At 43.6% G+C, this 15,377-nt stretch overlaps 1 protein-coding gene across 3 annotated transcripts in view; it reads left to right on the top strand.

Moving 5' to 3' along the window:
• B4GALT6 (beta-1,4-galactosyltransferase 6) overlaps positions 1–15,377 on the top strand; it is a 327,497-nt gene that overhangs the window by 141,615 nt on the left and 170,505 nt on the right. The window lies entirely within an intron of this gene.

Raw genomic sequence — 15,377 nt, 5'->3', positions numbered from 1 at the left:
CCTCTGCTATATCTTTTTTTGAGAGATGGTGACCAGAACTGAATGCAATACTCGAGGTGAGGTTGCACCATGGAGTGATACGGAGTTATTATAATATTCTTGGTCTAATTTTGCTTCCCTTTCCTAATAATTCCTATCATACTGTTTGATTTTTTGGCCACCGCACATTGGGCAGAAGCAACACCTAGATATTTTTCTTGCGTGCTGACTCCTAAGGTGGACCCTAGCATCAGGTAATTATGATTTGGATTATTCTTCCCAATGTACATAACTGTGCATTTGTCCAGATTAAATTTCATCTGCCATTTGAATGCCTGGTATTCCAGTTTCCTGAGGTCTTCCTTCAATTTTTCACAATCCTTATGTGTTTTGACAACTTTGAATAGTTTTGTCATCTGCAAATTTAATCACCTCACTCGTTTTTCTTTCCAGGTCATTTATAAGTATGTTAAATAGCACCGGTCCCAGTACAGATCCCTGCAGCACTCCACTAATCACCCTCCTCCATTGAAAAAAAATGGCCATTTTAACCCTACCCTCTGTTTTCTGTGCAATAACCAATTCCTAATCCACAGAAGGACGTTGCATTCTATCCCATGACTTTTAATTTTCTCAAGAACTTTGTCAAAAGCTTTCTGAAAATCTAAACACACTACTATATCAACTGGCTCACCTTTATCTAGATGTTTATTTACACCTTCAAAGAAATAAGATTGCAAGGAAGCTTTTACAATTTGTCTAACTTTGAACAAAAACCAGTAGGAAATTGACATAACTTATATCCTATGATCCAGTTTTTTGAGATATGGGTATATCCACAAAGGATACGGTTGGTTAGTGGACTGCATCCAGTTTTTGCTACCAGAAAATTGTACTCTATGTATGACAAGGTGAAAGGTACATTAGGTCAGTTATATCAGTCGACCATTTCAGGCAAGATTTGATACAAGCTGATGGTAAAGCTGCCATGTGGTGCTCTCTTCATATGTTTACTTAAAATTTTTTTTTTTTAAAATTATTTAACTTGACAGGTAATACACAGCTTTCATTTGGCAATCCATACAGTGCACATATCAGTGCTCCACCCCCACATATCTATTCCCTATTGGCCCACCATCTATTGCACCTCCTGTTCACATGTCTTCCAGTATTTGCCCCAGTTTTGGAGACTATAGTACAACTAGGAGATCCATTTTCTATTTGGGACCTGGAGTAATTACAAACTATACCAGCAGGATCACTTTCCTGTACTTCCATCCTCTCCCCTCCAACCACCCCATGACCGCCTTCACCTGCAACTAAAGATGTGTCCTAGTGTCAGTGTTGAACTCATCTTTTACTATTGAAAACTCCTTCAACTTCTACCCACTACCAGTTGTCATAGAAATATGATCCCCCTTCGTTTCCACTGCCCCATTCCCCAAAAGATGTAATAGGATATTCATGGATTGATTGATTTATTTGAAATATTTATTTTCTGCCTATAATCCTAAGAGGATCACAAAATGTATACATAGTCCATCACTTAAAACAGAAAACTGAAAAACAAAATCTAAACATAAGTCAAATTTAAGAGAGAACTTCCCAAATACCCAGTGCCCCACATTCTTGCCAGTATAGGATTCTGACATAGGCTCTTACATATTGTTGATGACTCCTGAGGTAATGGAATCGGCAAAAGGAGGGAGAAAACCTTCACCTGTGTTTCCGCCATCTGAAACCAACTTTTGATATATTTACCTGTGTGCAAATGAGGTAATGACTGAGGAAGCAAATACATCTTTCCCCCTAGGCCTGAGTTCTTGCTTTCCACTAGGAATAAGGAAAAGGAAATATCGAATCTGTGTATAGGTTTATTATGAAAAGAAAGAGACAAAAGACGAACTTAACAATAATATAAACAAAGTTTCTCGGTAACAATTTATGTACAAAAACCTCTTTGTCACATAACAACTAAATTCTGATTTAAAATACTGGGATCAAAGTATCAGTCTGTCCTTCCCCTGCACTTCACAAATGAGGCACTTTGGCTATCCTAACCCCCTTTTTCTAGAAATTGTATCTGCTATTGCAACCTTTTACTGGCTGATGAAATGCTATCTTCCAATTCAGCCTGGATGTCTCTCCCACACAGACTTACAAGCTGACTAGATCCTTAGAGAGTGAGTGATGTGCAGCTGGGCAGCTGAGATGAGCAAGGTTGCAGGAGAAATGCCAAAGCCCAACATAATTCATAATTCTTCAGGATGCTGCTCTAAATAGGGGCCCGATGTCAGTAAGCTCTCAGGGGCTGGTATCTGTGAAGCAAAGACCAAAGCCAGGCAGCAGGGCTAGAACACCAAACACTGCTAAGCAGAATTGTTTTTCTCCTCCCTCTGTGCTGTTGGTCCACACTCTGTAAACCATTTTCTTAATTGGCTGCATCAACAGTCATTGATACTGACCGGACTCTTCAGGCAGGCACCCAATATGGGGAATCTAGATATTATAGCAGAAGGTCAGGTTTTGTCTTTCACAGCCAGCCTTTGTAGATAGCTTTAGGTGCTCCTATATAAACTGGTTTGTGCCAGTACACAGGAATGTTAACACACCATACTTGGCCTCACACACACTGTTGCACGACATAAACTGCTGTGACCAGTCCATAATGTTTTGTGGCAGTGGCCATTGACCTGCAGTTTATTTATTTTTTTTATTTTATTTGTTACATTTGTACCCCACATTTTCCCACCTATTTGCAGGCTCAATGTGGCTTACATAGTACCGTAGAGGCGTTTGCCAATTCAGTAGATAGCAGATACAACGTTATATTGTGATCAGATGAGGTAGGTGTGGATCAGGCATCATGGGGTCAAAGGAGGTGAAGATTATAAATTGTCCAGTACGATCATTAGTTATGCTGTGTTGCTGGGTGCGGGGTTTTATATTGGATTGGTGGGATAGGCCTTTTCGGTCTCATGCACAGAAAAGGTTGGCTAGATGGTGGCCTGTGTTCCCACGTGACCACAACATTTCACTCCTACCAGCCTAGAAGTCCAGTAGTAGACCTCCAGGTTAGGTAAGACCATCCCACCTTCTTCTTTAACCTGTAAGAACGTGAATTGTACTGGGTCAGACCAAGGATCCATCTATCTCAGTATCCTGTTAGCAGTCCAGGCTACAAGTACCTGGCAGAGTCAAAGATTCCATGCTGTTTAATCCCAGGGATAAGCAGTGACTTCCCCACCTTAATGATTTATGGACTTTTCTTCTGGGAATGTGTCTAAACCTTTTTTTTTTTTAAAGCCCAGCTACATCAGCTGCTTTTACCACTTGTTCCGGCAAAGAGTTCCAGAGCTTAACTATATGTTGAGTGAAAAAATATTTTCTCCTATTTGTTTAAATGTGCCACTTTGTACTTTTTAAAAGAGTAAACAATTGATTCATGCACTCCATTCAGGATTTTATAGACCTCAATCATATTGCCCCTCAACCTTCTCTTCTCCAAGCTGAACAGCACTAAGTTCTTCAGCCTTTCCTCATATGAGATTCCTTTAATCCCCTTAATCCTTTTGGTCACCTATCTCTGTACTTTTTCCAGATCCACTGTATCGTTTTTGAGATGCGGAGACCAGAATTGCACACACTACTGGAAGTGTGGCATCACTATGGAACGATATAGAGACATTATGATATTCTTTGATTTATTTTCCATTCCTTTCCTAATCATTCTTAACATTTTCTGTTTGCTTTTTTGACTGTTGCCGCATACTGTGCAGAAGGTTTTAATGCATTGTCCATGATGACCCTTAAATACTTTTCCTCGGTCGTGACTCTTAATGTGGAACCCACATTGTATAGCTATGATATGTATTATTCTTCCCAGTGTGCATTACTTTGCACTTGGCAAATTAAATTTAATATAGACATTTGGATGCCATTCTTCCAGCCTCTCAAGGTGGTCCTGCAATTTCATGAAGTCTTTGTGATTTTACAGCTTTAAATAGTTTCATGTCATCTGCAAATTTGATTACCTCACTCATTTTCAGTTCCCATTGTCAGATCATTTATTAATGTTTAAAGCACTGGTCCCAGTACAGATCCTTATGACACTCCACTATTCACCTTCTTTCCATTAAGAGAATTGTCCTCTTAATTCTATGCTTTGTTTTCTATTTTTTTAACCAGTTCCCAATCCACAATAGAACACTACCTTCTATCCCATGGCTTTTATTTTCTCAGGAATCTTTCATGAAGGGCTTTGCCAAAAAATTCTGAAAATCTAGATACGCTGTATCTATCCACATGTTTATTCACACCTTCAAAACAATGTAGCAGATTTGTGACACAAGACTTCCCTTGGCTGAATCCATGTTTATTTTGTCCCATTAAACAATGTTTATCTGTGTGTTACTTTTGTTCTTTATAATAGCTTCCATCATTTTGCCCAACACTGACACGAGTCTTACCAGTCTGTAGTTTGCCCAGATCACTCCTGGAGCCCTTTTAAGAAATTGGTATTACATTAGCTACCTGCCGATCTTCAGGTACCCTGGACGATTACAGATTACCAATAGGAGACCTGCAGCTTTATTTTTGAACTCCTTCAGTACCCTGTATTCCTTGTAGTCCTACAGATTTGCTGCTCTTTAACTTGTCAGTTTGGCTTATTACATCTTCACCATACATATTGAAAAATACTCAACCCTAGTGTTTCTGTTATGTCATGTAAAGCTTGACAACTTTCCATTCAGTGTTACGATGATTGACCTAAGGATAGAGCAGGGGAGGTTCTGAAATAAATGTAATAAGAGGCAGCCTGTCCATCTTAATTAGATTGATCCTTTTTACTCAGGATATCAGTAAATCTATCCACAACTTCAAATCTGCTTGTATTTTATTAAGGATTTCAGCCGGCGTGGCTAAACAGTAAGATAAAGGAAGTCATTAGAGCCAAAAAACAATCCTTCAGAAAGTGGAGAAGAGAACCAACTGAAAGTAACAGGATAGATCATAAGGAATGCCAAGCCAAATGCAAAGCGGAGATAAGGAGGGCAAAAAAGGACTTTGAGAAGAAATTAGCGTTGGAAGCAAAAATACATAGTAAAAATTTTTTTAGATACATTAAAAGCAGGAAACCGGCCAAAGAGTCGGTTGGGCCGCTGGACGAAAATGGTGTTAAAGGGGCGATCAGGGAGGACAAAGCCGTAGCGGAGAAATTAAATGAATTCTTTGCTTCGGTCTTCACCGAGGAGGATTTGGGGGGGACACCGGTGCCGGAAAGAATATTTGAAGCGGGGGAGTCGGAGAAACTAAACGAATTCTCTGTAACCTTGGAGGATGTAATGGGTCAGTTCAGCAAGCTGAAGAGTAGTAAATCACCGGGACCTGATGGTATTCATCCCAGAGTATTAATAGAACTAAAAAATGAACTTGCGGAGCTACTGTTAGAAATATGCAATCTGTCCCTAAAATCGAGTGTAGTACCGGAAGACTGGAGGGTAGCCAATGTTACTCCGATTTTTAAGAAGGGTTCCAGAGGAGATCCGGGAAATTATAGACCGGTGAGTCTGACGTCGGTGCCGGGCAAGATGGTGGAGGCTATTATTAAGAATAAAATTGCAGAGCATATACAAAAACATGGACTGATGAGACAAAGTCAGCACGGATTTAGTGAAGGGAAGTCTTGCCTCACCAATCTAATGCATTTTTTTGAGGGGGTAAGCAAACATGTGGACAATGGGGAGCCGGTTGATATTGTATATCTGGATTTTCAGAAGGCGTTTGACAAAGTGCCGCACAAAAGACTCCTGAAGAAATTGCAGAGTCATGGAATCGGAGGTAGGGTATTATTATGGATTAAGAACTGGTTGAAAGATAGGAAGCAGAGAGTAGGATTGCGTGGCCAGTATTCTCAGTGGAGGAGGGTAGTTAGTGGGGTCCCGCAGGGGTCTGTGCTGGGTCCGTTGCTTTTTAATGTATTTATAAATGACCTAGAGATGGGAATAACTAGTGAGGTAATTAAATTCGCCGATGACACAAAATTATTCAGGGTCGTCAAGTCGCAGGAGGAATGTGAACGATTACAGGAGGACCTTGCGAGACTGGGAGATTGGGCGTGCAAGTGGCAGATGAAGTTCAATGTTGACAAGTGCAAAGTGATGCATGTGGGTAAGAGGAACCCGAATTATAGCTACGTCTTGCAAGGTTCCGCGTTAGGAGTTACGGATCAAGAAAGGGATCTGGGTGTCGTCGTCGATGATACGCTGAAACCTTCTGCTCAGTGTGCTGCTGCGGCTAGGAAAGCGAATAGAATGTTGGGTGTTATTAGGAAGGGTATGGAGTCCAGGTGTGCGGATGTTATAATGCCGTTGTATCGCTCCATGGTGCGACCGCACCTGGAGTATTGTGTTCAGTACTGGTCTCCGTATCTCAAAAAGATATAGTAGAATTGGAAAAGGTACAGCGAAGGGCGACGAAAATGATAGTGGGGATGGGACGACTTTCCTATGAAGAGAGGCTGAGAAGGCTAGGGCTTTTTAGCTTGGAGAAGAGACGGCTGAGGGGAGATATGATAGAAGTGTATAAAATAATGAGTGGAATGGATCGGGTGGATGTGAAGCGACTGTTCACGCTATCCAAAAATACTAGGACTAGAGGGCATGAGTTGAAGCTACAGTGTGGTAAATTTAAAACGAATCGGAGAAAATTTTTCTTCACCCAACGTGTAATTAGACTCTGGAATTCGTTGCCGGAGAACGTGGTACGGGCGGTTAGCTTGACGGAGTTTAAAAAGGGGTTAGATAGATTCCTAAAGGACAAGTCCATAGACCGCTATTAAATGGACTTGGAAAAATTCCGCATTTTTAGGTATAACTTGTCTGGAATGTTTTTACGTTTGGGGAGCGTGCCAGGTGCCCTTGACCTGGATTGGCCACTGTCGGTGACAGGATGCTGGGCTAGATGGACCTTTGGTCTTTCCCAGTATGGCACTACTTATGTACTTATGTACTTATGATTGTAGTTGACCTGGTAAAAGTCTCTTCTGTTATGTCCCAAAGATCAGTCTATACAAATGGGTTGTGACCATCCACCAGCAGATGGAGATAGAGAACACTAATGAGTTGTGCCTTATAAGGTCTTGTTCATAGCAAATCAGCCAGTATTCTATCTCTCTCCAGCAGGCGGGATAGCAGCTCCTGTGCAGTGTGGTGACTTCTGTGTGGCCTCCTGTCTTGCTTGCAGGTTCAGTAGAGTTTAGGCTGAGATGGTCCTATCTACATGTGTAAACCTACATGTGATCCTCCCTGCTCGCCCATTGCCACTTTCTGCCTCTGTTTCTGTTTTCCCTCTTCTATTTAAAAAAAAAAAAAAAAAAAAAGTCAGTCACTGCGGTTCTCTTTGGGAGTGCTTGTGCTGTGGGAAAATTTTGGGCTTCGGTGCTTTGGAAGTCACAAGACTGCCTGTTTCCTGTGAGTATATTTTTTATTCACTATATCTGAGCCTGTTAAGTCTTGTGCATGCTGTGGGGGTAAGCTCTCTGCTACCGGTTCCTGTTTGCAGACATGTTACTGGGTTTTGCCGCCGGTACTCCATCTCTTGTGGGTCAGATGGGCTGCGCTCCAGTAGCAGTTTTGGCAGACTCAGTGGCAACGACTTCTGTGCTCTGCAGTGCTTTGGTGCCCATTTTGTCAGTGAGTTTCTCGCCCACTGTTCTGTCCTGGGATGTTGGATCTACAGAGATTGAAGTCCCTTTTCTACCGTTTTCGTCTGAATTTGTTCAATAAAAATGCCTGATGCAGTAATAGAAGTCAGCTCAAGCTGCTTCTGCTTCTCCCTCTAACGTTGTTTTGGAGGAGCAGCTTCCTAAGAAAAGAAAACTTTATATTTCACAGGATTTGAAGGATGTTGCTCCTCGGGAATTAGAGGATGTTTTGTCCGTGAATTCTGACCACTCTAGTTATGCTGATGTCCCTGACTTGGAAATTTCAGGGGCAGACGGGGGAGATGATCCTACTGCCACTAGGTTATTTTTGAGAGTGGAGTTACCTTTCTTAATCACTAGCTCTAAGGAGGCTTTATGTTTAAATCATTTTTATTAAGTTTCAAAAGCAACAAAACATAACTTGGAGGAAACAATCTGCAAAAGCATATCCCTCCTATCCGGATCCCCTATCCCCTCCCCCAGAGTCCCCCCTTTTCCCCCCCGTACCCCCCATACTATCTGTTATTTGCAAGGAGTCCAAGTCACATAGATCGAGTCCAACAGTGTGTTTAATTCAGTATTCTACTTCTTGCCGCTGGCTGCAGGGTATCCCAAAAGTTCGCCCACGTTTTCTCTAGGTTCCTGCCCTCTTTAGAGGCAAAATCTGTAACTCCACATCTTTCTAATTTCAGATGTTCAATCATTTGCGTCCTCCAAACGCTTATTGACGGGGTCGTTGCTTCTCGCCAGTTCAGTAGTATAGTCTTTTTCCCAGTCAACACTGCTCGCCTGAGAAAGGAGGTGAATCCCGGAACTGTAGGTTTCGCCTCTTTATAAATCCCAAAGAGCAGCAACGGATGTTTCTGTATGGTGCGGCCCCAATATGCCCGAATTTCGACCAGTACCCGAGACCAAAAGTCCGCTATATTAGGGCAGTGCCAAAACATATGACCAAGTGTTGCAAGTGTCTGTCCGCATCTAGGGCACGCTCCTGAGTCACCAAACCCTGCCTTCAGCGCTCTTGATGGAGAAACATAAAGCCTCAATGACGCGTGTAAATTGCATCTAAGGAGGCTTTAAACATTTCTTCTTCTACTTCTCAATCCTCTGGGCCTGCTCCCTTTATTTTGTCAGGTACTAAGAGTTCTTCTGTCTCTTTCCATATTCATGAGGCTGTGCAGGAGCTTATAACAGCTCAGTGGGATATCCTTGATTCTAACCTCTGGGTGTTTTGGGCTGTGCCCAAATTATATCCTCTTCTGTCTGATTTGGAGCAGTTTTGCCCTGCCTGAGGTGGATGCTGTTATCATGGCAGTTACTAAACACTATCCCTGTTGAAGGTGGCACTACATTGAAGGATGTGCATGTCCGCAAGCTTGAGCTTCCTTAAAGCTTGCCTTTCAAATTGCTGCATTGAATTCTCAAGCAGCAATTTCTTCTTCTTTTGTGGCCAGGGCTTCTTTATCATGGATACAACAGTTGTCCACATTGGACTTGCCTCCAGACTTTCTTCTTCTCTTGAGGCGGGATTATCCTATTTGTCAGATGCTCTGTATGATATTCTTTAGGCTTTGGCCAAAGGTATGTCCTTGGCTGTTTGGTGAGATGCTGGCTGAGACATTGGGTAGTTGATGTGGCATCCAAATCTCATCTGGCGAAGTTACCTTTTTGGAGGAAACTATTGTTTGGTGTGGATCTGGAAAAGATTGTTGACCTGGGAGATTCCAATATCTAGTGACTACCAGAGGACAAGCTTAAGCCTAATCTCTGAACGTCTCGGTCTCGCTTTTGAGAAGCTCGGAGGTATAGACCAGGGAAGACTCAGCCTTCCTTTTGAGGAGGAAAGAAGGCCTCCTCTGCTACTTCTAGAACCTCTCCCTCTTCGCAGCTCTCAGAATGACAGGTCGAGGTTCACTCTTTGAGCATAGAAATAGGAGGGTGTCTTTCTCACTCTTACAAGGAGTGGACTGCTATCATTATAGACTAGTGTGTATTAGACATCATTATTCATGGCTACAAGCTAGAAATTTCCAAGCCACTCACAGATCTTTTCTTGCTGTCCCCTTGCGGCAGCTCTGCCAAGATTTGGACAGTACTAACTACACTGACATCCTTGATGTACCCGGTGGGTGCTATTCAAGCCGTTCCTTCAGCAGAGAGAGGCATGGGTTGCTACTCCATCTATTTTGTTGTCCCAAAGAAAGAAGACTCTCTTAACCCAGTTCTGGGTTTCCGGGGGGGAGGGGGGGGGTGAACAAGTCTCTCAGGGTGCAACACTTCTATATGAAGACTCTTTGTTCTGTCATAGCCTCGGTTCAGCCAGACAAATTTCTTACTTCATTGGCTCTCAAGGAAGCTTATTTCATATTCTGATTTGGCCTCCTTGCAGAAAATTTTCTCTGGTTTGCTGTCCTGGGGAATCATTATCAATTCATGGCCATTCCTTTTGGCCTTGCCACTGCACCTCGTACTTCTTCCAAGGTCATTGTGGTGGTCGCAGTCTTCCTTTGCGAGCAGGGGATCCAAGTCCAACCTTACCTGGACTGTTTTAAATTTAGGGGTCCAGAGACCCCCAAGAAGGCTGGAGTGACCTTAAATCTGACTCCATCTCTAAATAGCACTAGTACTGGGGTAATCAAGGAGTTGTGAAGTTCTAAAAGGAATTGCCACTAAGGGAGACGTTAGGTCTAAGGAAAAGATACCAGCCTTATGACAAACTGGATTTAGGTCACAGGTTATACAATGCAGCGAAAGATAGCCTGATACAGCAAAAGCATTTATACTTACAGCCTTTCATCATTAAGTGAAGCCCACAGATCATCATTTGGAATGAAGAGTTTATTTGCCAAGGTACAAGTCAAATCAGTGATTGACAACAGGCACGTACAATCAATTAATTATAGGAATATAATAATCCAGCTGCAAACAGGTGTTAATTAGTTCCTAATCTTTTATAATTTCTCTTACCAATTAAAGGTTTTACAAGGGAAAGCAATTAGGTAATTTGTCAATTCTGCTGGACACATTGGTTTCCCTTGGAGAGAGAGAGTGGCAACCCTTCTCTCTAGCTTAAACCAGGAAATACTCTGATTTTTATAGGTGCCCTCAGGATATGGATAATATGACAATAGATATACCTGATTGGATCTATGCTAATGTCGTGGTTGTCACTGATTGGCTCATGCTAATGAGTAGCTTCTATCTTGCTAACATGGTTTTGTCTTTAGCTCGCTTGACCACAAATCTTGAGCAAGACCCTGAATCCAGCTACACCTTTCCTTTCCCACACCATGGCTGACCACAATCCTGCTCACAGGAAAGTCTCCCTCCCCTCTTGGACAGCTAGTTCCCTATTTTCTTTGCACCTGGCATGACTCACTCATTTCTCAACTTGTTTTTCTAACTTACATTAGAGAAAATTCCACTTTGTAACAGATACGGCTTCCATCTTGTGCTGAAATCCTCCATTTTGTTTCCATATGACTGGGCCCGCCACCATTCCAGTAGGGGGGTCTCTGGCTGTACCATAATTATACAGACGATTGGCTGATTCGGGCCCCTTCTTATCAAGAGAGTCTTTAGAGTACACAGAGGGTACTATCTCTTTTCTTTCCGCACAGAGTTGGGTGGTGAATCAGAGCAAGAGTCATCTCGCCCCCACTCAGACCCTGGAATTTCTGGGAGTATGCTTCGATACCAAGTTGGGAAAGGTTTTTCTTTCCCAGCATCGTCTGCTCAAGCTCAGACAAATTCTCAAGCTTCTCTCTCTTTTGTGCCCTTGAGTGTGGGATTATACTCAGGTTCTCAGTGGAGGAATTGCCTAGTGGTTAGTGCAGTGGACTTTGATCCTGGGGAACTGGGTTCAATTCCCACTGCTGCCTAACGGTCGGCAGTGGGTTAAGATCCTGGGGAACTAGGTTCAATTCCCTCTGCAGCTCCGTGTGACCCTGGGCAAGTCACTTAGCCCTCTTTTGCCCCAGGTGCAAGTACCTGTATAGTATATGTAAACCGTGTCTCGATAGAGGTGGTATATCAAATTGATTTAAACTTAAACTATGGCAGCAACTTTGGATGTTCTGCCTTGGGCAGTTTCCTATGTAGTCCCTGCAGTCTTCCCTGTTGAGCCAGTGGTCTCTGGTCTCAGAGAATTACGACCAGTTGGTGCCATGAATGTCTCAAGCCAGACAGAATCTGACCTGGTGGCTTCTTCCTGTACACACTTGGGTGGGGTTGCTCATGCAAACTCCCAGTTGGTGTGTTCTCACCTCCGTTGCTAGCCTTTTCAGCTGGTGAACCCATTATCTTTACCAATCTGTGGAGGGCCACTGGTCGAGAGTGGAGGCTTCTACAACAGATTAGAACTTCGAAGTGTCAGGAAAGCTCTGCTAGCTTTTGTGTCTCTTCTTTGAAGAAGACAGGTGTGAGTGCTCTTGGACAATGTTACAGTGGTGCTTTGCATCAACAGGCGGGGGGGGGGGGGGGGGGACAAAGAATGTATCCTTAGCCCAGGAGACTTTTTTTTTTTTTTTTTCAATAGGTGGAATTAAACATTCTGGTAATTTCAGCATCCCACATTGTGGGTTCACTGAACTTGCAAGCTTATTTCCTCAGCAGAATGTCTTCGGACTCGGGGAAATGGCCAGTTCATGTAACTTCCATGGCACGTCTTCACATGAGATTGACTCAGTGGACCCTAGCTTCCCAGTGGTTTCAAGCTTCAGGGAATCTAGAGGATGTGATCCAGCTGTCCATCGACTTTCGGAATTCACTTCAGTGGTGGACAATTCGATCCAATCTGGTTTTGGGGCGCCCATTCCAAATTCCTCAGCCACAAAAAGTGCTGACGACGGATGCATCCCTCCTCGGATGGGGAGCGCATGTAGATGGGCTTCAGATCAACCTCCTGGAGTTGCGAGCGATCTGGAACACTCTAAAGGCTTTCAGAGATTGGCTATCCAACCAAATTATTCTGATTCAAACAGCCAATCAGGTTGCAATGTACTACACAAACAAGCAAGGGGGCACCGGATCTCGTCCTCTGTGTCAAGAAGCCGTACAGATGTGGCTTTGGGCTCGCCAACACGGCATGTTTCTCCAAGCCTTTTATCTGGTCGGCGTAAACAACAGTCTGGCCGACAGGTTGAGCAGGATAATGCAACCTCACGAGTGGTTCACTGAGCATGGCTGTCGCCAGAAAGATCTTCCGAGCGTGGGGCACCCCCTCGGTGGATCTTTTTGCCACTCAATTCAATCACAAGGTCCCTCAGTTCTGTTCCAGACTACAGGCCCAAGGCAGGCTAGCGTCGGATGCCTTTCTCCTTCATTGGGGAATAGGCCTTCTGTATGCGTATCCTCCCATACCTCTAGTGGGGAAGGCTTTGCTGAAACTCAAGCAAGACCGCGGAACCATGATTCTGATTGCGCCTTTCTGGCCGCGTCAGATCTGGTTCCCTCTTCTTCTGGAGTTGTCCTCCGAAGAACCGTGGAGATTGGAGTGTTTTCCAACCCTCATTACTCAGAACGAGGGGGCACTTCTGCATCCCAACCTCCAGTCTGGCTCTCAAGGCCAGGATGTTGAGAGCGTAGAATTTGCCTCCTTGGGTCTTTCTGAGGGTGTCTCCCGAGTCTTACTTGTTTCCAGGTAAGATTCCACTAAAAGATGTTACTCTTTTAAATGGAAGAGGTTTGCCGTCTGGTGTGACAGCAGGTTTCTAGACCCCTTATCTTGTCCTACACAGACCTTGCTTGAATACCTTCTGCACTTATCAGAGTCTGGTCTTAAGACCAACTCAGTAAGGGTTCACCTTAGTGCAGTTAGTGCTTATCATCAACGTGTGGAGGGTCAGCCTATCTCTGGACAGCCTTTAGTTGTTCGCTTCGTGAGAGGTTTGCTTTTGTCAAAGCCCCCTGTCAAACCTTCACCAGTGTCATGGGATCTCAATGTCGTTCTCACCCAGCTGATGAAACCCCCTTTCGAGGCACTGAATTTCTGCCATCTGAAGTACTTGACCTGGAAGGTCATTTTCTTGGTGGCTGTAACTTCAGCTCGTAGGGTCAGTAAGCTTCAGGCTCTAGTGGTTCATGCTCCTTATCTTAAATTTCATCATAACAGAGTAGTCCTCCGCACGCACCCTAAGTTCTTGCCAAACGTGGTGTCGGAGTTCCATCTGAACCAGTCAATTGTCTTGCCAACATTATTTCCCCGTCCTCATACAAGTCCTGGCGAAAGCAAGCTGCACACTTTGGACTGCAAAAGAGCACTGGCCTTTTATGTGGAGCGAACAAGCCCCCACAGACAGTCCGCCCAGTTGTTTATTTCTTTTAATCCCAACAAGAGGGGAGTTGCTGTTGGGAAATGCACCATATCTAATTGGCTAGCAGATTGCATTTCCTTCTCTTACGCCCAAGCTGGGCTGACTTTAGAGGGCCATGTCATGGCTCATAATGTTAGAGCCATGGCTGCATCAGTGGCTCATCTTAGGTCAGCCACTATTGAAGAGATCTGCAAGGCTGCGATGTGGTCATCAGTCCACACATTCACATCTCATTACTGCCTTCAGCAGGACAGTCGACGCGACAGTCGGTTTGGGCAGTTGGTGCTGCAGAATCTGTTTGGGGTTTTTAGAATCCAACTCCAATCCTCCTAGGCCCATTTTTATTCTGTTCCAGGCTGCACTTTCAGTTAGATATTTCTTGTTTCAGGTCAATTTTTGTTATGTCCTCGCTGTTGCGAGGCCCAATTGACCACTGTTTGTTGTGTTGAGTGATCCTGGGGGCTAGGGATACCCCACATGTGAGAATATCAGTCTGCTTGTCCTCGGAGAAAGTGAAGTTTCTTACCTGAAGCAGGTATTCTCCGAGGACAGCAGGCTGGATATTCTCACAAACCCTCCTTCCTCCCCTTTGGAGTTGCTTTTCTTTCATCTTTTGGATTCAACTGAGGAGCGTGTCTGCGCGGCGAGCGGGAAATCGTGCGTGCGCATGCGCGATGTGATCGTCTCGCGTGACGGAGCGCTCTGGAAGAGACTTTTGGGATTTTGCTAGAAAATCCTCCGGGCCGACGTGACATCACCCACATGTGAGAATATCTAGCCTGCTGTCCTCGGAGAATACCTGCTTTAGGTAAGAAACTTCGCTTTTCTTATGTGTTGCAGGTGTGTTCTCTATAGACAGGATAAATCAGAGCACAGTCTCTCCCACTTCCCAGAGGGTAGATAGCTATGAACTGAGGTGACTTTGCAGGTCCTCAACATGCAGGATGGTATATGCATGTTGCAATGGTTCTTGAATTCTGAGAAAGCAATTTCATTTTTGTGCTGTTGGATGATGTCACCCACTTTGTTAGTCAAAATTTTCTGCTTCTTTTAGAATGCCTGCTACAGACATGTAGCTTTTCTTTATCTGCCATAACATTTTTAAAACTCCAGATGTTTTGTGTTGTGCAGATGCAGGTAAATGATGTAGTCAGGTATAATATATGTACTGTCTTGGTGCTCCTAACTATAATTGTAAAACTTTATACAGAACTCTGTACTTACTCTTTAGCATTGTATGTAGGAAACCTGTTAAAAAGAATTAATTGGCAAAATAGTTTCTGTGCAAAATAAACTACCATGAAGAATTCCCATGCTTTTTTAATGAAACCCTGCACAATATATATGATGGGTGTGTGTTTTTTTTAAATCCGTTGTTT

The sequence above is a fragment of the Microcaecilia unicolor genome, chromosome 1 (genome assembly GCF_901765095.1).
Source record: "Microcaecilia unicolor chromosome 1, aMicUni1.1, whole genome shotgun sequence".
Taxonomy (NCBI): Eukaryota; Metazoa; Chordata; class Amphibia; order Gymnophiona; family Siphonopidae; genus Microcaecilia; species Microcaecilia unicolor.
This window is presented reverse-complemented; position numbering and strand designations above follow the sequence as displayed.